The 23,589-nt window shown below is 33.9% G+C and overlaps 4 long non-coding RNA genes, 19 other non-coding genes and 4 pseudogenes across 23 annotated transcripts; all 27 read right to left on the bottom strand.

The window, feature by feature from the left end:
- Positions 1-52: 52 nt before the first annotated feature.
- LOC124231228 (small nucleolar RNA SNORD113/SNORD114 family) lies at positions 53-126 on the bottom strand. The gene has a single exon (XR_006886452.1). It is a non-coding gene; the product is annotated as a small nucleolar RNA SNORD113/SNORD114 family (small nucleolar RNA).
- Positions 127-1,055: 929 nt separating this feature from the next.
- On the bottom strand, positions 1,056-5,387 carry LOC124231058 (uncharacterized). Its single transcript, XR_006886368.1, has 5 exons — positions 5,312-5,387; positions 4,360-4,440; positions 3,431-3,508; positions 2,193-2,404; positions 1,056-1,445 (listed from the first exon to the last, which is right to left on the bottom strand). It is a non-coding gene; the product is annotated as an uncharacterized LOC124231058 (long non-coding RNA).
- LOC124231221 (small nucleolar RNA SNORD113/SNORD114 family) lies at positions 1,790-1,861 on the bottom strand. Its single transcript, XR_006886445.1, has one exon. It is a non-coding gene; the product is annotated as a small nucleolar RNA SNORD113/SNORD114 family (small nucleolar RNA).
- LOC124231234 (small nucleolar RNA SNORD113/SNORD114 family) lies at positions 3,024-3,097 on the bottom strand. The gene has a single exon (XR_006886457.1). It is a non-coding gene; the product is annotated as a small nucleolar RNA SNORD113/SNORD114 family (small nucleolar RNA).
- On the bottom strand, positions 3,952-4,026 carry LOC124231169 (small nucleolar RNA SNORD113/SNORD114 family). The gene has a single exon (XR_006886400.1). It is a non-coding gene; the product is annotated as a small nucleolar RNA SNORD113/SNORD114 family (small nucleolar RNA).
- Positions 4,933-5,004, bottom strand: LOC124231211 (small nucleolar RNA SNORD113/SNORD114 family). Its single transcript, XR_006886435.1, has one exon. It is a non-coding gene; the product is annotated as a small nucleolar RNA SNORD113/SNORD114 family (small nucleolar RNA).
- Positions 5,388-6,258: 871 nt separating the features above from the next.
- Positions 6,259-10,027, bottom strand: LOC124231059 (uncharacterized). Its single transcript, XR_006886369.1, has 4 exons — positions 9,950-10,027; positions 7,809-7,882; positions 6,838-6,931; positions 6,259-6,340 (listed from the first exon to the last, which is right to left on the bottom strand). It is a non-coding gene; the product is annotated as an uncharacterized LOC124231059 (long non-coding RNA).
- Positions 6,420-6,494, bottom strand: LOC124231236 (small nucleolar RNA SNORD113/SNORD114 family). Its single transcript, XR_006886459.1, has one exon. It is a non-coding gene; the product is annotated as a small nucleolar RNA SNORD113/SNORD114 family (small nucleolar RNA).
- LOC124231218 (small nucleolar RNA SNORD113/SNORD114 family) lies at positions 7,402-7,473 on the bottom strand. Its single transcript, XR_006886442.1, has one exon. It is a non-coding gene; the product is annotated as a small nucleolar RNA SNORD113/SNORD114 family (small nucleolar RNA).
- Positions 8,569-8,640, bottom strand: LOC124231238 (small nucleolar RNA SNORD113/SNORD114 family). The gene has a single exon (XR_006886461.1). It is a non-coding gene; the product is annotated as a small nucleolar RNA SNORD113/SNORD114 family (small nucleolar RNA).
- On the bottom strand, positions 9,546-9,613 carry LOC124231181 (uncharacterized; annotated as a pseudogene).
- Positions 10,028-10,475: 448 nt separating the features above from the next.
- On the bottom strand, positions 10,476-10,550 carry LOC124231233 (small nucleolar RNA SNORD113/SNORD114 family). Its single transcript, XR_006886456.1, has one exon. It is a non-coding gene; the product is annotated as a small nucleolar RNA SNORD113/SNORD114 family (small nucleolar RNA).
- Positions 10,551-10,867: 317 nt separating this feature from the next.
- On the bottom strand, positions 10,868-16,589 carry LOC124231056 (uncharacterized). The gene is made up of 7 exons (XR_006886366.1): positions 16,505-16,589; positions 15,534-15,618; positions 14,622-14,708; positions 13,669-13,746; positions 12,710-12,794; positions 11,752-11,838; positions 10,868-10,937 (listed from the first exon to the last, which is right to left on the bottom strand). It is a non-coding gene; the product is annotated as an uncharacterized LOC124231056 (long non-coding RNA).
- LOC124231217 (small nucleolar RNA SNORD113/SNORD114 family) lies at positions 11,345-11,419 on the bottom strand. The gene has a single exon (XR_006886441.1). It is a non-coding gene; the product is annotated as a small nucleolar RNA SNORD113/SNORD114 family (small nucleolar RNA).
- LOC124231212 (small nucleolar RNA SNORD113/SNORD114 family) lies at positions 12,308-12,379 on the bottom strand. The gene has a single exon (XR_006886436.1). It is a non-coding gene; the product is annotated as a small nucleolar RNA SNORD113/SNORD114 family (small nucleolar RNA).
- On the bottom strand, positions 13,256-13,330 carry LOC124231231 (small nucleolar RNA SNORD113/SNORD114 family). The gene has a single exon (XR_006886454.1). It is a non-coding gene; the product is annotated as a small nucleolar RNA SNORD113/SNORD114 family (small nucleolar RNA).
- Positions 14,223-14,299, bottom strand: LOC124231229 (uncharacterized; annotated as a pseudogene).
- On the bottom strand, positions 15,123-15,196 carry LOC124231222 (small nucleolar RNA SNORD113/SNORD114 family). The gene has a single exon (XR_006886446.1). It is a non-coding gene; the product is annotated as a small nucleolar RNA SNORD113/SNORD114 family (small nucleolar RNA).
- On the bottom strand, positions 16,107-16,178 carry LOC124231227 (small nucleolar RNA SNORD113/SNORD114 family). The gene has a single exon (XR_006886451.1). It is a non-coding gene; the product is annotated as a small nucleolar RNA SNORD113/SNORD114 family (small nucleolar RNA).
- Positions 16,590-17,081: 492 nt separating the features above from the next.
- On the bottom strand, positions 17,082-17,153 carry LOC124231216 (small nucleolar RNA SNORD113/SNORD114 family). The gene has a single exon (XR_006886440.1). It is a non-coding gene; the product is annotated as a small nucleolar RNA SNORD113/SNORD114 family (small nucleolar RNA).
- Positions 17,154-18,057: 904 nt separating this feature from the next.
- LOC124231177 (small nucleolar RNA SNORD113/SNORD114 family) lies at positions 18,058-18,131 on the bottom strand. The gene has a single exon (XR_006886407.1). It is a non-coding gene; the product is annotated as a small nucleolar RNA SNORD113/SNORD114 family (small nucleolar RNA).
- Positions 18,132-18,513: 382 nt separating this feature from the next.
- On the bottom strand, positions 18,514-23,194 carry LOC124231060 (uncharacterized). The gene is made up of 3 exons (XR_006886370.1): positions 22,812-23,194; positions 20,309-20,394; positions 18,514-18,542 (listed from the first exon to the last, which is right to left on the bottom strand). It is a non-coding gene; the product is annotated as an uncharacterized LOC124231060 (long non-coding RNA).
- On the bottom strand, positions 18,967-19,043 carry LOC124231175 (uncharacterized; annotated as a pseudogene).
- Positions 19,903-19,974, bottom strand: LOC124231208 (small nucleolar RNA SNORD113/SNORD114 family). Its single transcript, XR_006886432.1, has one exon. It is a non-coding gene; the product is annotated as a small nucleolar RNA SNORD113/SNORD114 family (small nucleolar RNA).
- On the bottom strand, positions 20,844-20,917 carry LOC124231174 (small nucleolar RNA SNORD113/SNORD114 family). The gene has a single exon (XR_006886405.1). It is a non-coding gene; the product is annotated as a small nucleolar RNA SNORD113/SNORD114 family (small nucleolar RNA).
- On the bottom strand, positions 22,398-22,468 carry LOC124231182 (small nucleolar RNA SNORD113/SNORD114 family). Its single transcript, XR_006886410.1, has one exon. It is a non-coding gene; the product is annotated as a small nucleolar RNA SNORD113/SNORD114 family (small nucleolar RNA).
- A 197-nt stretch (positions 23,195-23,391) lies between the features above and the next one.
- LOC124231178 (uncharacterized) lies at positions 23,392-23,472 on the bottom strand (annotated as a pseudogene).
- Positions 23,473-23,589: the final 117 nt, after the last annotated feature.

Here is a 23,589-nt window from a genome sequence, read left to right as displayed (position 1 = left end):
TCTGGCTATAGGATCATTTCCAACAGAAAAAACAAGCTACTTATGTTTTGTGTTGGACCTCAGACTTCCAGACACATATTATTCATGTCTATGACTTATATGCCACCAGTAGTCACCACTGGTCTATGTGAGGCCCTCTTCTTCTTCATTCATTTCTAAATTTGCATCAAGTAAATCACTAATTCACTAATAATACTAAAATATACGTGAGTCACAAAAATGCGTGAACAAGATCCTTGAAAATCCCTAACACCCCTGGATAGGAATCTTTCCTAATACACTGTATCTTTTTCATTAAGTGACTTCAATGTTGCACGTTATCAATTAATTAATATCATGCTTCTTACCGTATTAACCAATGGCCATAGATAACTTGTGTATTATACTTAATACTTTTTAATATTACCATGAATACCTTAAGCAAATGACTGAAACCAAGACAAGAACCTTGACTATTACTAACCTTGGTGTCTTTCTGAAACAGAGGCAACGTAACGATTTTGATCATGGAACAAGGCTTAAATCAGCTGGCTGCGTTGTTTTTAGAGTATCAGACAGAAAAGATGTTAAAAAGATTGAGACGCTCTCTCCGTTGATCTATAATTTCCATACCCCATTTACACAGTCATTTAAGTATTTATAAATTTAAGATAAAATCGGTTTTTCTCTTTACAAAATAAACTTAAAATTGTAACTGAGTCAGGCGATAACTGACTACTCCCTCTCACTGTCCATATCATCCTTAGGCCAATCCTTACACACCGGTCCCTTTAGTATCATTCCAGTGTCTATCAATATTCATTCTCCTGACTACGTATTTCAGTAATGAACAACGCTTCACCCTCTTCATCTTTATTCATTTATACATTTGCTAATTTATTCTGCCGTTGGTTCTTTTATAATCATATATTTAAAATTCATGAACACAAAGACCAAGAAAAAGATCACTATATAATCCTGAAATCTGTCTATAGTATCCTTTAAAATCTGGGGAATGGACTAGAGTCCGTCTGTGTTGGCCCTCAGAGCTCCACGCTGACATTCTTCACCACCAGTCGTCATCACTGGCCCCTGATTGGCCTTCTTTCTGTCCATTCTCATCTACATTTCTTTATTGGTTAATTTATTCATGAAGAAATACACATAAATAAAAAAAAAACAAGATCCTTCAATATCCCTAATATTCACCAATAGCATCATTTACAAAGAGTCTCTATCCTTTTCATTAACTGAACTCAGTGTCTGTTTCTTTATGGGTTAATCAATGCAATGCTTCCTATCAATCTGATATTAAACATTGGTATGATTGGCCTTCTTTGAACCACTCAAACCAACATGAGAACTTCGACTATTACTCACATTGGTCTCCATGCTCCTAACACACAGGTGCAAACATAAAGATCATGACCGTGGAACATGCTTAAAGAAGCTTGAGTGCATCCATTCTGAGGAATAAAGAACAGAGCAGGGCAGACGATAAAAAAATTCAGGCATCCTATTCACTGATCCATAGATTACCCCATTCATTTATATAGTCATTCAGGTATTTATTAAATTACATTAATTTTTTCCTTCAGAAATCAAATGTCAAAGTTGAAACTGACTCACAGTAAGAACTGACTGTTCCTTATAATGTTCCATTATTATCCTTTCGTCAAAGACACAGAACAAAATACATGGGATCCATTTATTGTCCATTCCAAATTATCATATTATTTTTCCTTGTACATTTCTGACATCAGTTTAAAGGGTCAATCAAAGAGAGGTAATGAACTAGATTTCTTTCATGTTGGACCTCAGAGTTCCAGACACGTATTCATCGTATATGACACAAACACCATCAGTGGTAATCACTGATCCAATACTGTCCTTCTTTTTCTTCATTAATTTCTATGGCTTTGTTGATTAAACAATAATTTCACTAATAATAATTTCTAAATGCTATGATTCAAAAACCCAAAAAGAGTTTTTATGTCCCTAATCTATATATAGAATTATTCTCACAACATCTCTCACTAATTATCCTCATTATACATTATATTATACATATATACTAATCAATGTAATGTTAACTATATCCCATATTCATCACTGAGATAAATTGCATTCTTTAAATAGGTTTTGCACTTTTTAATGAATAACCTTAAAAAAAAAACACTGAAACCAAGAAAGTAATTTCAACTATTACTCACATTAATCTCCGTCCTCCTGTCATACAGACGCAACCGTGGAGCTCCTGCCATGGAAGATGCTAAATTAGCTTGAGTGCGTCCGTTCCGAGGGGTACGGAGCAGAGGAGATGATAAAACAATTGAGACCTAATCACCATTGATCCTTGCTTTCTGCATTTCATCAACTCAGTATTTAGGTATTTATTACTTTTTCTTAATATCTCTTTTTTATCCTAACAAAAAGAAAAACTCAGTCTTAAAATTGACGCAGGAAAAAAATTGACTCTTCCTTATCAGTGTCTATATGATCCTTAGCACAGAGATGACCTCTCGATCCATTAATTTCTTAATAGGCATCAATGTTTTCAATGTTATTAATAATTTCCTTTGCCTTATAACATACATTCATTAAGTGAACAATGCTTCACCCTATTCTTCTTTATATATTTAATACTTCTATTATTCCACTAATAATAACAAATATCCGCCCATGAAATTAATACAAGAATGTGATCTTTGGGGGCTGGCCCCGTGGCCGAGTGGTTAAGTTCGCGCGCTCCGCTGCAGGCGGCCCAGTGTTTCGTTGGTTCGAGTCCTGGGCGCGGACATGGCGCTGCTCATCAGACCACGCTGAGGCAGCGTCCCACATGTCACAACTAGAAGGACCCACATCGAAGAATATACAACTATGTACTGGGGGGCTTTGGGGAGAAAAAAAAAGGAAAAAATAAATGAATAAAATTAAAAAAAAAATCTTTAAAAAAAAAAAAAAAGAATGTGATCTTTGTATGTTCCTGACGTATCTCTATAGAAACAATTCCAACTGAAGAAATAGACTGCTTATGTTCCGTGCCGGATCTCAGAGTTTCAGACACATATTCTCATCGTCCCTGACTCCTACGCCACCAGTCATCATCACTAGTCCATAATTTTATCTAATTTTCTTTGTTTATTTCTATATTTGTATTGATTAAATCATGAATTCATTGACAATAATAAAAATAATACATGGTTCATAAAAACTCAAGAACAAGATTCTTGAGTATCCCTAACAGTTTACAGAATCATTTCCCAGATAGACTATATCTCTTTCATTAATAGACCTCAATCTTAAATATTATCAACTAATCAACATAAGATTTCATATTTATCAGTGGGTCATGGCAAACTTTTTAATTAATTTAATACTTTTTAATAATACTGTAAATACCCTTAAACAACTAACCCATTCCCAGACAATAGCTTGGCCCATTACTCACCTTGATCTCCTTCCATACACAGAGGCAGCATGACAATCTTGACGACAGCAAAAGCTGAAATCAGTTCCAGAGTCCATTCTGAAGAGTAACAAGCAGACAAGGTGATAACAATGTTAAGATTTCCTCTCCATTGATTCACAAGTACCACCTTCATCTGCATAGTCATTTAGGCCTTTATTAATTTACAGCAATATTTACTGATGTTTCTCTTAAGAAATCAAGTGTTAAAATTTTAACCATTACTTGTCACTATCATTCTCACTCAAAGATATATACGCTTGATGGTTTCATTTTCCATTCCAATGTATATTATCATGTTTATTATATATTTTAACAATGACCAGTGTTTCGCCCTCTTCATATTTACTTATTTATATATTTATTAATCCAGCTATTGATTCTTTATAATAATATTTTGAAATGACGAGTTACACAAACACCAAGACCACGATCCTTTTATATGCCTGACATCTCTCTATGGGATCACTTCAAACGGAGGAAAGGACTAGATTTCTTTTGTGTTTGATCTCGGCATTCCAGACCTGTAGTGCTCATCATCCAAGACTCAGATGCAAAGAGTTGTCCTCATTAATCCAGATTTGGCCCTCATCTTCAATCATGTCTCCATATTTTAGTCAATTCACTAATAATAATAAAATAAATACCTAGAGGTCACAAAAACTCAAAACAAGATCCTTGAATATCTCCAACATTTGTCCACAGAAGTACTTCCCACAGACAATACGTATCTTTCATTAATGACCTCAGAATTTTCTACAAAGATTAATTAACATAATACTTCATATTAACATCATTTTTCTTTCGTAGCATGTTCGGTGATGATTGACTATTTCATACTTTTTAACAGAGCAGTGAAAACTGTTTTTAAAAATTACAAAACCAAGACAAGAACGTTGACTATTACTCACATTGTTCTCCACGCTCTTAACGCACAGGTGCAAACAGCTTGGGACCATGGGGGAGTGCCCACATCAGCCGTGTGCAACGTTCTAAGGAGCACAAGACAGAGCCAATGATCAAAAAGGTTGAGACATTATGTCACTGGTCATCGCATTCCACCTCTCATTTAGTCATTTAGTTAAGATAGTGAATTGGGATAATTTATATTTTATTTTCTCTTAACTAAAGGACCAATATTGATCTTGCAACTGACAGAGAACATGAATATCGATTATGACTTACTAATAACTATACCATCTTTAGTCAAAGAATAACATCCTTGTACATATATTCCTAATAGGTATTTGCTTCCAATATATATTAATAATAGCTCTTGCCTAACCACATATTTTTATAATTGGGCAAAGTTTCACCACCTTCAACTTTACCTATTTATATATTTCTTTATTATTTCATTGAACTAATTATAATAACAATAGAAAACGCACGAACATAAAGGCCAAAACAAGATCCTTGTATATTCCTAACCTGTGTCTATGAGAATCCCCTCAAACAGGACAATGGACCAGATTCCATTTCTGTTGGACCTCAGAGTTCCAGACACGTATTCATCGCATCCAACTCATACGCCACCAGCAGTCATCATTGATCCAATATTGTCCCTCTTTTTCTTTTCTACGTCATTTATTGAGTAATTCATTAATTCATTACTAAGAATTTTAAAGCTCAATTATTCACAAAAGCCAAGAACAGCCCTGAATCCCCATTCTGTGTATAGAATTATTTTCACATTGAAATATCTCTCTTTTAAAAATATCCTATGTTTTTATGTTTCATATCAAGTCAATCTTTATTAACTGGGTTACAGTTGACCGTCTTTACTATAGATGATCATTTTTAGTAATACACTGAATATCCTGAAAATAATCACTGACATCCATACAAGAACTGGTTACTCACACTCGTCTTTTTCTTCCTAACATGGAGATACAGTCACAGCGCTTGCCATCATGGAACACTCCTCAAATCAGCTCGACTGTGTCCGTTCCGAGAAGGATAAAGCACAGTCGATGAGAAAAAAACTTCAGTTCTTATCCACACTGATCCTTGATTTCTACATTTCATTTGCTCTCTCATTTAGGTATTTATAAATTGTTCATAGTGTTGATGTTTTTATCTTAACAAAATGAACAGCAGCAGCCTTGGCACAGATGCACAACAATAAAATTGATGAAATTATACGTATTTATATGATCCTTAGTCAGAGGTGAAATTCTTGATCCATTTATTCCTTAATGAGTTTCAGTTTTCAATTTTATTAATAATATTTCTTGCCTCACCACATATGTTCAGAGATGGACAATGCTTCACCCTTTTATCTTTATGCATTATTTATATTTCTTTAATGTTCTATAATTAATAATAATAAATCTAAATCTATGAACCCAATACCTACCCTGGGAATATCCTTAACATCTGTCTATGGAGTAAATGAATAGAGAGAACGCACTAGGTGTTACGCTGGACCTCAGCATCCTGACATGTATCATGCATCAGCCACAACTCACCTGCCATAGCCAGCATCAGCGACCCATGATTAGCCCTCTTTCCTTTCTTTCGCATAGGCATTATTTATTGACTAATTCATTAGTAAAAACAAGTAAATTAAAAAATAAGATCCTTCAATATTCTTAATATCTGTCTCTACAATCTTTTCCAAAGAGACTAACTCTGTTTCAAAAACTGACCTTAAGGTTACATTTATGGATTAATCAATATAGTGTTTCATATCAATCTGATATTTAACACTGGCATATTGCGCCATATTTGATTATATTTACTATTTTGAATAATACAGTGAATGCTCTTAGAGAAACCACACACTAAAACATTCATGTACTCACAATGGTCTCCATCTCCTACAAGAGAGACGCAAGCAGAGAGCTCGTGACCATGGAAGACGCTTAATTCACCTCAGGTGGTTCCATTCTGAGCAGTACAGAGCAGGGCAGGTGAGAATAAAATGAGACACTCTTTGCATGAAGAGAAAGACCACAATTCTTCTGTGTTGGACCTCATGGTTCCAGACACGCATCACTCATCATCCATGACTCATATGCCCGCAGCTATCGTCGTTGATCCAGAAGCACACTCTCTCTTTATTCATTACTACATTGTTTATTGATTAATTCATTAATTCACTAATTATAATTTTAAAATTCTATTATTCAAAAAACCCCAACAAGGCTATCATATCCCTAAGACGTAACTCGAATCATTCTCACAACAAAAGATCTGTCATTAACTATCCTCAGTTTTTCATATATATGTATATATATTAATCAAAATAATACTTCATGTTAATCTCATAATTGTTGCCAAGATACAAGTCACCTATTTTGATTAAATTTCACACTTTTATTAATACAATTAATGCCCTTAAACAAAACATCAGAACCAAGACAAGAACTTGGATTATTTCTCACATTGGTCTCCAGATTCCCGTAACAGAGATGCAATCCTAGGTCTCAGGATCAAGGATGAATTCTTAAATCAGGTCCAATGCGTCCGTTCTGAGGACTACAGGGCAGAGAGGATGATAAAAAAGTGAGATATTCTTTCCACTGATCCCTGCTTTTCACCTTTCATTTAGTAAGGCAATATCACTAATGTGGTATAAATATTTTTTTCTCTTAAGAAAACAAGTAACTTTGACCTCATCACTGACCCAGGTTATGAAAAGTGTGGATAGCTTAGACTGTCTATGTCAGCCTTAGCCATACAAGGAACAGTCATGTGCCATTTACCACTAATTAAACTTCAGGGTTTTCATAGTATATTAATATTATTTCTTGCCTAATCACATATCTTTATAATTGGACAATGCTACACTCCATTCATATTTATTTATAGAGCCTCTCATTTATCCAATTATAATAACAGAATGAAAATGTATGAACACTAAGACCAAAAACAAGATCCTAGTATATTCCTGACATTTGCCTATAGGATCCCTACAAACAATGGGAATGGACCAGATTTCTTTCGTGCTGGACCTCAGAGTTCCAGACACATATTCATCGTATACGACTCATACGCTACCAGAAGTCACCATCAATCCAATACTCTCTCTCTTCTTCTTCATTTATTTCTACATTGCTTATTGGCTAATTCACTAATTCACTAATAAAAATTTCTGAACACTATGATTCACCAGAACTCAAGAAGAGCTTTTATGTTCCTGATCTGTACACAGATTATCCGCACATCAATTTATCTCTTTGATTAATTATCCTCAGTTTCCACAGATGGATTAATCGATACAATGTTTCATGTATCCCATATTTATCACTGAGATACATTGCCTTCTTTAATTATATTTTGCATTTTTTAATAATGCAGTGAATTATCTTAAAAAAACAACACAATCAAGAAAATAACATCCACTGTTACTCACATTAATCTCCGTTCTCCTGTAATATAGAGGCTCGTGACCATGAGAGATGCTAAGTCAGCACAAGTGCGTCTGTTCTGAGGAGTGCAGAGCGGATGATACAAAAATTGAGACCTAATCACCATTGATCCTCACTTTCCGCATTTCATCAGCTCAGAAAGATATTTATTCTTTTATCTATATATACATTTAACCCTACATACTGAAAAACTTCGTCTTAAGACTGACCCAAAATGATACAATTGATTCTTACTAGTCAATGTCCAAATGATTCTTAAGCAAAGGGGTGATACTTTGATTCATTTATTTCTTAATAGGATCAATGTTTTCAATTTCATTAATAACATCTTTTGCTTTACCACATACATTCATAGTTAGGCAACACTTCACCCTGTTCCTCTTTTATTTGTATTTGCTTAGTATTTCTATCATTATTCCATTAATTAGAACATATCTACATCTATGAAGTCAATACAAAAATATGATCTGTCTATTGATTTGCATTGATCTTGACATCTCTCTACAGAATCAATTCATCTATAAAAATCAATAGAGTTCATTGCCTAATCCGATATTTTTATAACTAGACAATATTTCACCACCTTCATCTTTATTTATTTGGATATTTATTATTTCATTGATCCAATTATAAAAATAGAAAAAAATGCATGAACATAAAAACAAAACCAAGATCCTTGTATATTCTGACATTTGCCTACAGGATCTCCACAAACAATGGGAATGGACCCGATTTCTTGTTCTGTTGCACCTAAGAGTTCCAGACACGTAGTCATAGTATACGACTCATACGCCACCAGCAGTCATCATCGAGCCAATATTGTGCCTCTTCTTCATTTATTTCTACACTGTTTATTGGCTAATTCATTAATTCACTATGTATAATTTTAAAACTCTATGATTCACAAAACCCCAAAAAGGCATTGATATCCCTAATTTGTCTAGAATGATTCTCACATCAATATACCTCTTTCATTAATAATCCTAAATGTCACTTACGCATTAATCAGTATAATGTTTCATATTAATTCAATATTTATGAATGGGCTACAATCAGCCTTCTTCAATTCTGTATGGCACTTTTTAGAAATACACTGAATATCCTGAAAAAAATCACTGAAACCCAGACTAGAACGGCTATTACTCAGATTGGTCTCTGCTTCTAACACACAGATGCCATCATAGAGCTTGCCACCAAGGATACTGCTTCATCAGCTCAACTGTGTCCATTCTGAGAAGTACAAAGCACAGCTGAAGATAACAAAATTGAGAACTTATACTCATTGGTCCTTCATTTCCACATTATTTACTGAGTAACTTAGGTATTTAAAATTCTTTTGGAATGTAGATATTATTTTCTCTTAACAAAAGGACAGCCTCAAACTTGAGAATGACCCAGAACGATAAAATTTACTCAATTATCCATATATATACAATCCTTAGCCAAACAGATAACACCCTTGGGATCAGTTTATTTCTTAATGAGCTTCAGTGTTTTCAATTTTTATTAATAATTTTTTTTGCCTCACCACATAGGATCACAGTTGCACAAGGCTTTAACTTTATTCTTGATCTAGCCTTCATATTTCTTTAGATTTCTATATATCCATTAATAATAATAAATATAAATCTATGAACCCGAAATAATAACATGATCTTTGTATATTCCTAACATTTGTCTATGGTGTCAAATATAACAGAGAGAATACACTAGGTATCATGTTGGACCTTAAGAGCTCCAGACACAAATCATTCATCATCCTAGACAACCAGTTGTCATCACTGATCCATTAGAAGCCCATTTATTCTTCATTCATTTACATTTGTATTGATTAATTCACTAATTCAATGACAATGAAAAAATAAATACATGACTCACAAAAAGTGAAAAACAAGATACTTGAATATCCCTAAGTTCTATCTATAGAATCATTGCCAACATCAGCTGCATGTCTTTCGTTAGTCAATCTCAAAGCTATATATTATCAATTAACATAATGTTTCATATCATATTTATCATTGGGCAATAGTTAACTTTTTCATTATATTTAATACTTTTTAATAATACCACGGATGTCTTTAACCAAATGACCCAAAGCACGACAAGACCTTTGACTATTACTCACTTTGACTATTACTCACTGACATGATGCCAACGTAACAATCTTGACCACAGCAGTAGATGAAATCAACCTGATTATCTGTTCTGAAGAGTACCAAGCAGAGAAGTCAATACAAACGTTAAGGCTTTCTCTCCACTGATTCAGTTTCCACCATTAATTTGTACACTCATTTAGGCATTTATTAACTTATGGTCATATTTATTTATTTTTACCTTAATAAAATAAACTCAAACCTGTAACTGACTCAGGCAATAACTGACCATTACATTTCATTGTCTTTATCAACCTCCATGAAAGAGGTAACACACTTGGTCCATTTATGACCCATTCTAATGTATATTAATTTTCTTTTACCTGACTACATATTAACCAAAGAATATGCTTCATCATCTTCATCCCTTTGTACATTTCTTATTTATTCCATCATAGATACTTTATAAATATTATTAAAATTCATGAACACAAAAACAAAGAAAAGAAATCTATGTATATTCCTGACACATGAGGAATGGACTAGATAACTTTGGGGTTGGGCCTCAGAGTTCCAGACACGTAGTACTCATTGCATGTGACTAATACGTCACCAGTCATCATCATTGATCCATGACTGGCACTCTTTATTTTCACTCTCATAAACATTTATTGATTAATTAATAAAGAAATACATATAGATTTGAAAAATAAGAAAACAATCCTTCAACATTCCTAACATATCTACAAATCCCATAGAGACTAAATCTCTTGCATTAGCTGGCCTCAGTGTTACATTTACGGATCAGTCGACACAATGCCTCGTATCAAGCATGTTTCACCTTTTCTGATCACATTTAATACTTTTGAATAATACAGTGAATAGCTTTCAACAAATCATTCAAACTCATACAAGAACTCTGACCATTACTCACAGTGGTCTCCATGCTCCTACAACAGAGATGCATTCAGAGAGCTGGCGATCTTGGAAGAACGTTAGAATCAGCTCAAGTCATCCATTCTCAGGAGTACAGAGCAAGTGATAAAAAATGAGACATTCCTCCATTGATCCTTGCTTCACGTCTTCCATTTAGGCAATCCTGATTTGGAGTAGATTTCATTTTCTCTTAAGGAAATGTACTACTTTAAACTTCCCGCTGACCCAGAACATAAACACTGTCTATAATTTATCTTGTCTGTATCATCCTTAGCCAAAGAGGTCACAGTCATGTACCATTTATTTCTCTTTGGACTTCAGTGCTTTCAAATTATGTAACAGTATTTCTGGCCTCCCCACATAATTTTAAAATTGGACAATGCTTCTACAATTCGACTCTATTTTTTAATATATTTCTTCATTGATATTTCATTGATCCAATTATAATAAAAATGGAAATACATGAAGAGAAAGACCACATGTCTTCTCTTTTGGACCTCAAAGTTCCAGACACATATTATTCATCATCTGTGACTCATGCGCTGGCAGTTATCATCATTGATCCAGAAAAGACCACTTTCTCCTCATTCATTTCTATACTGTTCATTGATTAATTCATTAATTCAACTACAATTTTAAAACTCTATGATTCAAAAGAGCTCAACAAAACGTTGACAACTCTCATATCTACCAAGAATCATTCCCACATCAATATATCATTGTCATTATCCTCAGTTTTCTTAAAAGCTTTAATCAACGTGATACTTCCTATTAATCCCACATTTGTCACAAGGGCACAGGTGGCTTTCTTAGATTCTATTTGATACTTTTTGCCAACACAGCAAATACTCTTAAACGAACCACCCAAACCAAGACAAGAAGTTTGATTATCACTCACCTTGCTCTCTAGGCTCCTAGAACTGGGAAGCAGCCCTAGGGCTTGTGATCCGGAAAGAATCCTTAAATCAGGTCCAGGGCGTCCACTCTGAGGAGCACAGGGCAGAGCGACAGACAAAAATGGTTGAGACTTTCTCTCCACTGGTCCTTGTGTTTCCCCTTTCACTTAGCAGTTTGGGAAATCACTAATTGGGCATATATATTTTTTCCCTTAAGAAAAAGAACATTAATCCTGCAACTGACCCAGAATCTGAATATTATTTATGAATTTACTATCTATATCATCCTAATCCATAAGGCAACAGTCATGTACTATTTATTTCTAATTGAAATTCAGGGTTTTCATAATATATCCATAGTGTTTTTCTAGCCTCACCACATATTTTTATAATTGGACCATGCTTTACTCCATTCATCTTTATTTACATATTTATTTATAGATCCATTTATCCAATTATAAAGATAGAATGAAAATGAAAAACAAGATCCTTGTATATTCCTGACATCTCTCTAAAGGATGCCTTCAAACAATGGGAATGGACTAGATTCCACTTCTGTTGGACCTCAGAGTTCCAGACACGTATTCATCGGATCCGACTCATACGCCACCAGCAGTCATCATCGATCCAATATCGTCCCTCTTTTTCTTTTCTACATTGTTTATTGACTAATTCATTAAATAACCAATAATAATTTTAAAACCCTATTTTTCACAAAAGTCCAGGAAGAGTCATGGTATCCTTCATCTGTATATAGAATCATTCTCACATCGATATATCTTTCCATTAATTACCTTAAATTTCATTTATATGGTGATCCACATAATGTTTCATATTAATTCAGTAGTTATCACTGAGCTATAGTTGGCCACCAGACTCTATATAGCACTTAAAAAAATCCACTGAACACCCTAAAAGACACTTGCTGAAACCAGAACAAGAAACGTAACTATTACTCACATTGGTCTCTGTGCTCCTAACGCAAAGGTGCAATCATAAACTCGACACCATGGAATACTGCTTACTCAGCCTGAGTGTGTCCATTCTGAGAAGAAAAAGCACAGTCAATGATTAAAAAAAAGTTAGGACATTATACTCACTTATTTAGGTATTCATAAACTTTTCATAATGTAAATGTTTTTTCTCTTAATCAAAGGAACCACCCCAAACTTGAAACTGACTCAGAATAAATAAATTGACTCTTACTTATTTATGCCTATATGATAATTAGCCAAGGATGTAGACCTCTGATCCACTTATTTCTAAATGGGCATCAGTGTTTTCAATTTTATTAATATTTCTTGCCTTTCCTTATATGTTCATAGTTGAATAATGCTTCACCCTTTTTTCTTTACATACTGTTTATATTTCTTTAATGGTCTACCATTGCTCCATTAATAACAACAAATCTAAATCTATGAACTCAAAATAGGTACATGATCTTTGCATATTCCTTACATCAGTCTACAAGATCAAACACAGCAGAAGGAATAGCCAACGTACTGTGAGGACCTCAGATATCCAGACACGTATTATTCATCGTCCACGACTTATCCGCCATTAGTCGTCATCATTGGTCCAAAAGAGGCCTACTTTTTCTTCATTCATTTCTACACTTCTATCAATTAAATAATTAATTCATTGAAAATAATAAAATAAACACAAGGTTCACAAAACTGAAGAGGAAGATACTTGAATATTCCTAACTTCTACTATAGAATCACTGCCAACATAGATTACGTCTTTAATTAATCAATCTCAATGTTACATATATTAAATGAATCAAAATAATGTTTCATATCATATTTATCATTAGGCCATAGTTAACTTTTTTATTATATTCATCACTTTTTAATAACACCATGAATACACTTAAAAAATTGACACAAACCAAGATAAAATTTTTGATCATTACTCACCTTAGTATCTTTCCTAACACAAAGGGAACATGACAATCTTGATCACGATAGAAGATGAAATCAGCTCGAGCATCTGTTCTGAGGAGTACCAAGCAGAGAAAGTGATAAAAAGGTTAAGACTTTCTCTCTAGTGATCCATACTTTCCACCATTCATATACACGGTCATTTAAGTATTTATTAGCTTATGGGAATGTATTCATTTCTACCTTAAAAATAAAGTTCAAACTTGCAACTGAATCAGTCAATAACTGATTGCTAAATTTCATCGTCCGTATCAACCTTAGGCAAAGATGTAATACACTTGGTCCTTTTATATCCATTTTAACGATATTAACGTTGTTTTAGCTTACTACATATTTACCAAAGAACAATGCTTCAACCTCTCCACCTTTATTCATTTATACGTTTGTTAATTTATTCTACCATTCCCACTTTTACAAATTAATTATTAAAACTCATGAACACAAAGAGCGAGAACAAAGTCCTTATATCTTATTGACACCTATATATAGGGTCCCTACACAAGCAAGAAAAGGACTAGAGTATCTTTGTATCAGCCCTCAGAGTTTCAGACACATAGTATTCATCGTGTATGACTCAGAAACGCCACCGATCGTCATCATTGGTCCATTATTAGCCTTCTTGCTTTTTTTCATTCTCATAAATATTGATGAATTCATTAAGAAACACACATAAATTAAACAAATAAGAATACAATGCCTCAACATTCCTAATATCTCTGTCTGTAATATTACACAGAGACTAAATCTCTTTCATTAACTGACCTAAGGGTTACATTCATAGATTAGTTAACATTATGCCTCATATCAACCTGACATTTAACACTGGCATATTTTGCCTTCTTTGATTATATTTAATGTTTTTGAGTAATACAGTGAATAGCCTTAAACAAAGCACTCAAAGTAAGACAAGAACTTTGACCGTTACTCACGTTGGTCCACATGCTCCTAGCACAGAGACGCATTGAGAGAGCTCACGCCCTTGGAAGAGTATTACAATCAGCTTCAGTGTGTCCCTTCTGCAGAGTATAGAGCAGAGCAGATGACAAAAACTGAGACAGTCTTCCACTGAGTCTCACCTTACATCTTTCATTTAGGCAATCCTTATTTGGAGTATATTTCATTTTCCCTTAAGAAAATGAACGACTTCACACTTCCACTGACCCAGAACATAAACACTGCCTACAATTTATCCTGTCCATGTCATCCTGAGCCAAAGAGGTTGCAGTCACGCACCATTTATTTCTCTTTGGACTTCAGTGTTTTCAAATTATATTGATAGTATTTCTGGTCTCCCCAAATATTTTTAAAATTGGACAACACTTCTACAATTCAGCTGTTTTTAATATATATATTTCCTCATTGATATTTCGTTGATCCAATTATAATAAAGACTGAAAACGCATGAAGAGAAAGGCCACATCTCTTTTATATTGGACCTCAGAGTTCCAGACACATATCATTCATCATCATGACTCAAGCGCTGGCAGTTGTCATCATCGATCCAGAAAAGATGACTTTCTCTTCATTCGTTTCTATATTATTTTGATTAATTCATTAATTCACGAATTACACTTTTAAAATTCTATGATTCAGAAAAACTCAAAAGGACGTTGATAGCTCTAATACGTATGTGGAACCATTCTCACATCTTTATATCTCTGTCATATTTATTATCAGTTTTTCATATAAGCATTAATCAATATAATGTTTCTTGTTAATCACCTATTTCTCACCAGGACACAGTTGGCTGTCTTTGAGTATCTTTTATACTTTTTATCAGTACAATGAGTACCCTTAGACAAACCACCCAAACCAAGGCAAGAAGTTTGATTATCACTCACACTGGTCTCCAGGCTCCTAAAACAGAGATGCAACCCTAGGGCTCACGACAAGGAGGAATCCTTAAACAGGCGCAGTGTGTCTCTTCTGAGGAGTACAGAGCAGAGCAGATGATAAAAATAGTTGAGACATTCTCTCCATTGATCGTTGCTTTTAACCTTTCATTTAGTCAGTAGTTTGGGCAATCATTAATTTGGTGTAAATATTTTTTTCTCTTAAGAAAATGAATAACTTTAATTTTGCCACTGACCCAGAATTTGAACATTGTCTATGATTTATACTATGCCATCTTTAGCCATACGGCCATGTACCAATTATTTCTAATTGAACTTTCGGATTTTCATACTATATTAATAGTATTTTTGGCCTCACTGCATATTTTTATAATTAGACAATGTTTCACTCCATTCTTCTTCACTTACTTTATATATTTATTTATAGAATCTCTAATTTATCCAATTATAAGAATTGAACTCAAATGCATGAACACTAAGACCAAAACGAAGATCCTGATATATTTCTGCTATCTGTCAATAGGATCCCCAACAATGGGAATGGACTAGATTTCTTTTGTGTTGGACCTCAGAGGTCCAGATACGTAGTCATCGTATACAACTCGTACGCCACCAGTAGTCAGCATCGATCCAATATCATTCCTTTTTCTAGATTCATTTTAATTGCTTATTAATTAAATCATTAATTCACAAATAATTTTAAATGCTATAATTTACAAAACCTCCAGAGTTTTATGTCCCTAATCTTTACATAGATTATTCAAACATCAATGTACCTCTTTGATTAATTATCTCCACTTTTCCACCGAAAGATTAATCAGTATAATGGTTCCTATATCCCATATTTATCACTGAGATACACTGCCTCCTTGAGTCATATTTTATACTTTTTAATAATGCAGTGAATTACCTTAAAAAAGCAACACCTAAGCAAGAAAATAACTTCAATTGTTACTCACATTAATCTCCGTCCTCCTATTACAGAGATGCAACCATAGAGCGCCTGGATCTGAGAGATGCTAAATCAGCTTCCGCGTCCATTCTGAGGAGTACAGGGCAGAGCAAGTGAAAAAACGATTGAGACATTCTGTTCATTGGTCCTTGCGTTCCACCTTTGATTTAGTCAGTCAATTATTAAGCAGTGAATTGGAATAATGTATATTTTATTTTCTCATAAGTAAATGAACACTATCAATCTAGTCACTGATAGAGAAGATGAACATTGACTAACATTTAATAACCACATTGTCCTTAGTCAAAGAATAACACCCTTGTACCGTATAGTCCCTTATAGATGTCAGTTTTTAAAATAGACATTAATACTATTCCTTGTCTAACCATATGTTTGTATAATTGGACAGTATTTCACCACCATCTTTATTTGCATGTGTGTTTGGTCGATCATTTTATTGATCCAATTATAAAAACAGAACGAAAATGCATGAACATAAAGATCAAAAACAAGATCCTTGTATATTCCTGACCTCTGTCTATGGAATCACCTCAAACAGGACAATGGACCAGATTCCACTTCTGTTGGACCTGAGAGTTCCAGACACGTATTCATCGTATATGACTTATATGCCACCAGCAGTCATCATTGATCCAAAATATGGCCCCTCTTTTTCTCTGTTCATTTCCACAATGTTTACTGACTAATTTATTAAGTCACTAATAATAATTTTAAAACCTTATTTTTCACAAAAATCCAAGAAAAGTCACGATATCCTTAAGCTGTATATAGAATCATTCCCATATCAATATATCTCTTTTTTAAAATTAGGCTGTTATTCATTTATGCATCAATCAATGTAATGTTCTATAAAATTCAGTATTTATCACTGAGCTACAGTCAGCCTTCTGTGATTCTATATGGAACTTTCGAATAATACACTGAACTCGCTGAAAAAAGTCACTGATACCGAGACAAGAACTTTGTTACATTGATCTCTAAGCTTCTGGCACAGAGATGCAATCATACAGCTCGCCACCATGGAATAAATCTTCATCAACTCAGACGCGTCCATTTTGGGAAGTACAAGGTACAATCGATGATAAAAAAAATAATAAAACTTTTCATCCCCATTGACTCTTCCTTTCCATATTTCATCTACCCAGTCATTTAGGAATTTATAAATTTTCATAATGTAGATATTTTTTCTCTTAAGAAAAAGAACAACCTCAAACTTGAGATTGACCCAGAACAATGAAATTGACTCAATTAATGTCTATATGATCCTTGGCCAAAGAGGTGACATCCTCGGATCCATTTATTTCTTAACGAGCATCAGTATTTGCAATTTTTATTAATATTTCTTGCCTTACCATGTGTTCACAGTTGGACAGTGATTTACACTTTTATATTTATCTGTTATTTACATATCTTTAAATGGTTCTATCATTAATCCATTTATAATAATTAAACTAAATCTATGAACTCAAAGTAAAAACATGATGTCTCCTAACACCTGTCCGTAGGATCAAACAAACAGATAACAGAGTATGTAGAGACTTGGAGCTCAGAGCTCCAGACATATATTATTCAGTGGCTGCAACTCATCTACCACCAGTAGGTATCATGGTCCATCAGAGGGCCACTTTTTCTTCATTCATTTCTACATTTGTATTGATAAATCATTAATTCACTGATAACTGAAATAAACACGATTAACAAAAACTGAAGAACCAACAACTTGAATATCCCCAACTTCTATCTATATAGTAATTGCCAACATAGATTGTCTCTCTCCCATTAATCAATCTCAATGTTAAATACTACGAACTAATCAACATAATGTTTCATATCATTTGTCATTGGGCCACAATTTACTTTTTGATTATATTTACTAATTTTTAATAAAACTGTGAATATCCTTATACAAATGACCAAACTATGACAAAATCTCTGATTACTACTCACCTTGGTCTCTCTCCTAACGTGGAGGCAACAAACAATCTTGATCGGAGCAGAACCTGAAATCAACTAGAACCTCCATTCTGAAGAATATCAAGCAGAAATGGTGATGCAAAGGTTGAGATAGTCTCTCCATTCTCTCCATCCTCCCTTTACATCGTTCATTTAGTCAGTCATTTAGCCGATCATTATTGGAGCATATTTATTTCACTCTCTTTTAAGAACTACTTTGAACTTCCCAGTGACCCAGAACATAAACACCATCTACAATTAATCCTGTCTATCTCATCCTAGCCAAAGAGGTTATAGTCATATTCCATTTATTTCTCTTTGGACTTCAGAGTTTTCAAATTATATTAATAGCATATCTGGCCTCCCCACATATTGTAAAAATTCGACGATGCTTCAACAATTCAACTTTATTTTTTATAGATTTCCTCACTGCTGTTTCAGTGATCCAATTAAAGAATGAAAATGCATAAAGAGAAGGACCACATTTCTTTACTGTGGGAACTCAGAGTTCCAGACACATATTATTTATCATCTATGACTCATATGCTGGCAGCCTCTCTTCATTCGTTCTATATTGTTTATTGATTAATTCATTAATTCACTAATTACACTTTGAAAACTCTGTGATTCACAAAAACCCAAGAAGGCCTTAGTAGCTCTAATAGGTATTTGGGAGCATCCTCACATCATTGTATCTGTCATATTTACTACCAGTTTTTCATATAAGCATTAAGCAATACAATGCTTCTTGTTAATCCCATATTTCTCACTAGGACACAGTTAACTGTCTTTGAGTATATTTCACACTTTTTATCAATACAATGAATACCCTTTAAAAAAACCACCCAAACCAAGACAAGAGATTTGATTATCACTCGCAGTGGTCTCCAGACTCCTAAAACAGAGATGCAACCCTAGGGCTCATGATCAAGGAAGAATCCTTAAGTCAGGTCCAATGTGTCCATTCTAAGGAGTAGAGGGCAGAGCAGATGATAAAAAAGGTTGAGAGATTCTCTCCATTGATCCTTGCCTTTCACCTCTCATGTAGTCAGTCATTTAGGCAATCATTAATTTGGTGTATATGCTTTTTTCCCTTAAGAAAATGAAGTTCGATTTTACCAGTGACTGAGACTAGGAGCATTTTCTATAACTTATCCTGTCTACGTCATTCTCCACCATACAGGTAGCAATCATATGCTATTTGTTTCTAATTGAACTTCATGGTTTTCATAATATATAAATACTATTTCTTGCCTCATCACATATTTTTATAATTGGACAATGCTTCGTATTTTTTATTTATATGTTGTAGATCCTCTCATTTATCCAATTATAATAATAGGTGAAAATGCAGGAACACTAACACCAAAAACAAGATCTTGGTATATTTCTCACCTGCAAACAAGGGGAATGGACTAGATTAACTTTATGTTGGACCTCAGAGTTCCAGACACGTATTCATCGTATACGACTCGTACGCCACCAGTAGTCATCATCGATCCAATATTACCTCTTTGTTCTCACTACATTCTATTTGTATACTGATTAAATCATTAATTCACCAACAATTTTAAAACCCTGTTGTTCACAAAAACCAAGAAGAGCCTTGATGCCCTTAAAATGAAGACAGATATTCTCAAGCAATGGATCTTTCATTAATTAACCTTCAGTTTTCCACATGTGCATTAACCAATAGAATGTTTCATATATCCCATATTTAACACTGAGATACAGTTGCCTTCTTAGCTTATATTCCATACTTTTTAGTAATACAGTGAATAATCTTAAAAGCAACCAAAACACTGAAACCAAGGCAAGAACTTCAACTATTACTCACATTGTTCTCCAGGCTCCTATTATAAAGTCACAACTATAGAGTTTGTGACCACGGAAGATGCTCACATCATCTTGAGCGTTTTCGCTCTGAGGAGAATACAGAAGAGCAGATGATAAAACGGATATCAAATCTCCACTGATGCTTGCTTTCCATGTTTCATTTACTCAGTATTTAGTTAGTTATTATTTTTAATATATAATTTTTATCTTAAAAAGGAAAAAATTCCATCTTGAGACTGACGCAGGATAATTAAAATAATCTGTATTCATCTGTGTTTAGCTGACTTTGGTCAAAGAGGTGATTTCTTGATCTACTTATTTCTTAATGGACATCAGTGTTTTAAATTTGTATTAATAATATATTTTCCTCATCACATATGTTAATAGACAGATGAGGCTTCACCATCATCTTTTTTATATACGTATTTATATTTGGTTAATGATTCTGTCAACATAAGAATATGACCTCTTTACATTCCTAACATCTCTCTACAGAAACAATTCCAGCAGAAGGAACAGACTAGTTATATTCTGCACTGGACCCCGGAGTTTCAGACACATATTTTCATTGTCCCTGACTCGTACACCCTCAGTCATCATCGCCGATCCACATTTGACACTCCTTTTCTTTGTTAATTTCTACATTTGTATTAATCAAATCATTAGCTCATTGATAATAATTTTAAAAATACATAGTTCACAAAAACTCAAGAACAGAAGACATACAGATGGCGAACAGGTACATGAAAAGGTGCTCAACATCACTAATAATCATGGAAATACAAATCAAAACCGCAATGAGACATCACCTAAACCTGTCGGAACTGCTATTACCAAAAAGACAAAAAGCAAGAAGCATTGGCAAGGATGCGGAGAAAAGGGGAGCCTTGTGCACTGTTGGTTGGAATACAATTTGGTGCAGCCACTATGGAAAATAGTATGGAGGTTCCTCCAAAAATTAAAAATACAACTACCATATGATCCAGCAATTCCACTTCTGGGTATTTGTCTGAAAAAATGAAAACACTAACTCAAAAAAATACGCACCCCCATGTTCATTGCAGCATTATTTACAATAGCCAAGATATGGAAATAACAAGTGTCCACTGATGGATGAATAAAGAAGTGGTATATTTGTACAATGGAATATTATTCAGCCATAAAAAAGAAGGAAATCCTGCCATTTGAGACAACACAGATGGACCTCGAGGGCCTTATGCGAAGTGAAGTAAGTCGCACAGACTCAAGTGAGACTGCATGCGCTCACTTCTGTGCGGAATCTACGAAAGAAAGAAAGAAAACAGAGTTCACAGATACACAGAACAGAGCTGGGGGTGGGGGTGGGCAAAACGGCTGAAGGGATCAAAAGGTACAAACTTCCAGTTAGAAAATAAATAAGTCACAGGGAAATAACGCACAGCATGGGAAGTATAGTTAATAATACTGTATTGCATATTTGAAAGTTCAGAAAAGAGTAAATCTTAAAAGTTCTCATCACAAGAAAATAACTGTTTGTAACGATGTATGGTGACAGATTTTACTAGACTTATTGCGGTGATCATTAGGCTATATATACATATATCAAATCATTATGTTGTACACCTGAAACTAATATAATATGTCATTGCATATCAATAAAAATAAACTAAATTTTTTGAAAAAGAACAAGATCTTTGAATATTTCTAATATCAGTCTACAGAATAATTTCCCAAATAGACTATATCTCTTCCATTAATAGTCCTCAATCTTGCACATTATCAGTGATTTAAATATATATTAATACTATTCCTTGCCTAACCACATATTTTTATAATTGGACAATATAATTCACTGCTTTCATGTTTGTTTATTTGTGTTCATTGAGTATTTTATCAATCCAATTATATAAAAGTAGAACATGCAGGAACATAAAGACCAAAAATAACAGGTGGTGAACATGATGTAATCTACACAGAATTCGAAATATATTATGATGTACATCCGAAAATAAATAAATGAAAAAAAAATAACGAAAAATAAGATTTTGTATATTCCCGACCTCTGTCTATAGAGTCACTTCAAATAGGACAATGGAGCAGATCCCACTTCTGTGGACCACAGAGTGCCAGACACGCGCTCATCATACACAACTCACTGCCGCCAGTAGTCGCCAGTGGCCCAATACGGTCCTTCCTTTTCTGCATTCGCGTCTACGTTGTTTATTGACTAATTCATTAATTCACTAACGATAATTTTAAAACTCTATTATTCACACACAAACAAAAAGAGTCATGACATCTCTAAGCTGTATATAGAATCATTCTCACTTTAACATATCACTTTTTAAAATTTAGGCTGTTTTTCATTTATGCATTAATCAATATAATGTTTCATAAAATTCAGTATTTATCACTGAGCTACAGTTGGTCTTCTATGACTCTATATGGAACTTTTGAATAATACATTGAATACACTGAAAAAAAAAATCACTAAAACCAAGACAAGAATTTGGACTATTACTCACCTTGATCTCTGAGCTTCCGGCGGAGAGGTGCAATCATACAGCTTGCCACCATGGGCTAAGGCTCCATCAGCTCAAATGTGTCCATTTTGGGAAGTACAAAGCACAATCAATGACAGAAAAACCCCAAACTTTTATCCCCATTGATTCTTCCTTTCCAAATTTCATTTACTCAGTCATTCAGGAGTTCATAAATTTTTCATAACGTAAGTTTTTCCTCTTAACAAAAAGATCAACTTCAAACTTAAGACTGACCCAGAACAATAAAAGTGACTCTCAGTTATTCATGTCTGTATGATCCTTGGCCAAAGAGGTGACACCCTTGATCCACTTATTACTTAATGGGCACCAGTGTTTGCAGTTTTCATTAATATTTCTTGCCTCACCATGTATGTTCATAGTTAGACAAGAACTCCCCTTTTCTTCTTAATCTATTATTTCTATTTATTCAATGTTTCTATCATTATTCTAATAATAATAAAAAATACAAATCTATTAACCCAAAATAAGAACATGATCTTTATACATTCCTAACATATGTCAACAGAATCAAATAAACAGAGAAAATACAGTATGTATTGTGTTGGACCTCAGGGTTCCAGACACATGTTCATCACCTATGACATCTGCCACCAGGCGTCATGGTGGGTTCATGAGAGGTCCACTTTTAGGTCATTCATTTATATATTTGTAGCAATTAAATTATTACTTCACTGATGATGATAAAATATACAATTAACAAAAAACAAAGATAACTGAGTATCCCTAACTTTCCTCTATA

The sequence above is a fragment of the Equus quagga genome, chromosome 20 (assembly GCF_021613505.1).
Source record: "Equus quagga isolate Etosha38 chromosome 20, UCLA_HA_Equagga_1.0, whole genome shotgun sequence".
Lineage (NCBI taxonomy): Eukaryota > Metazoa > Chordata > Mammalia > Perissodactyla > Equidae > Equus > Equus quagga.
Note: the sequence above shows the minus strand (reverse complement) of the source record. Positions and strands in the feature narration are given on the sequence as shown.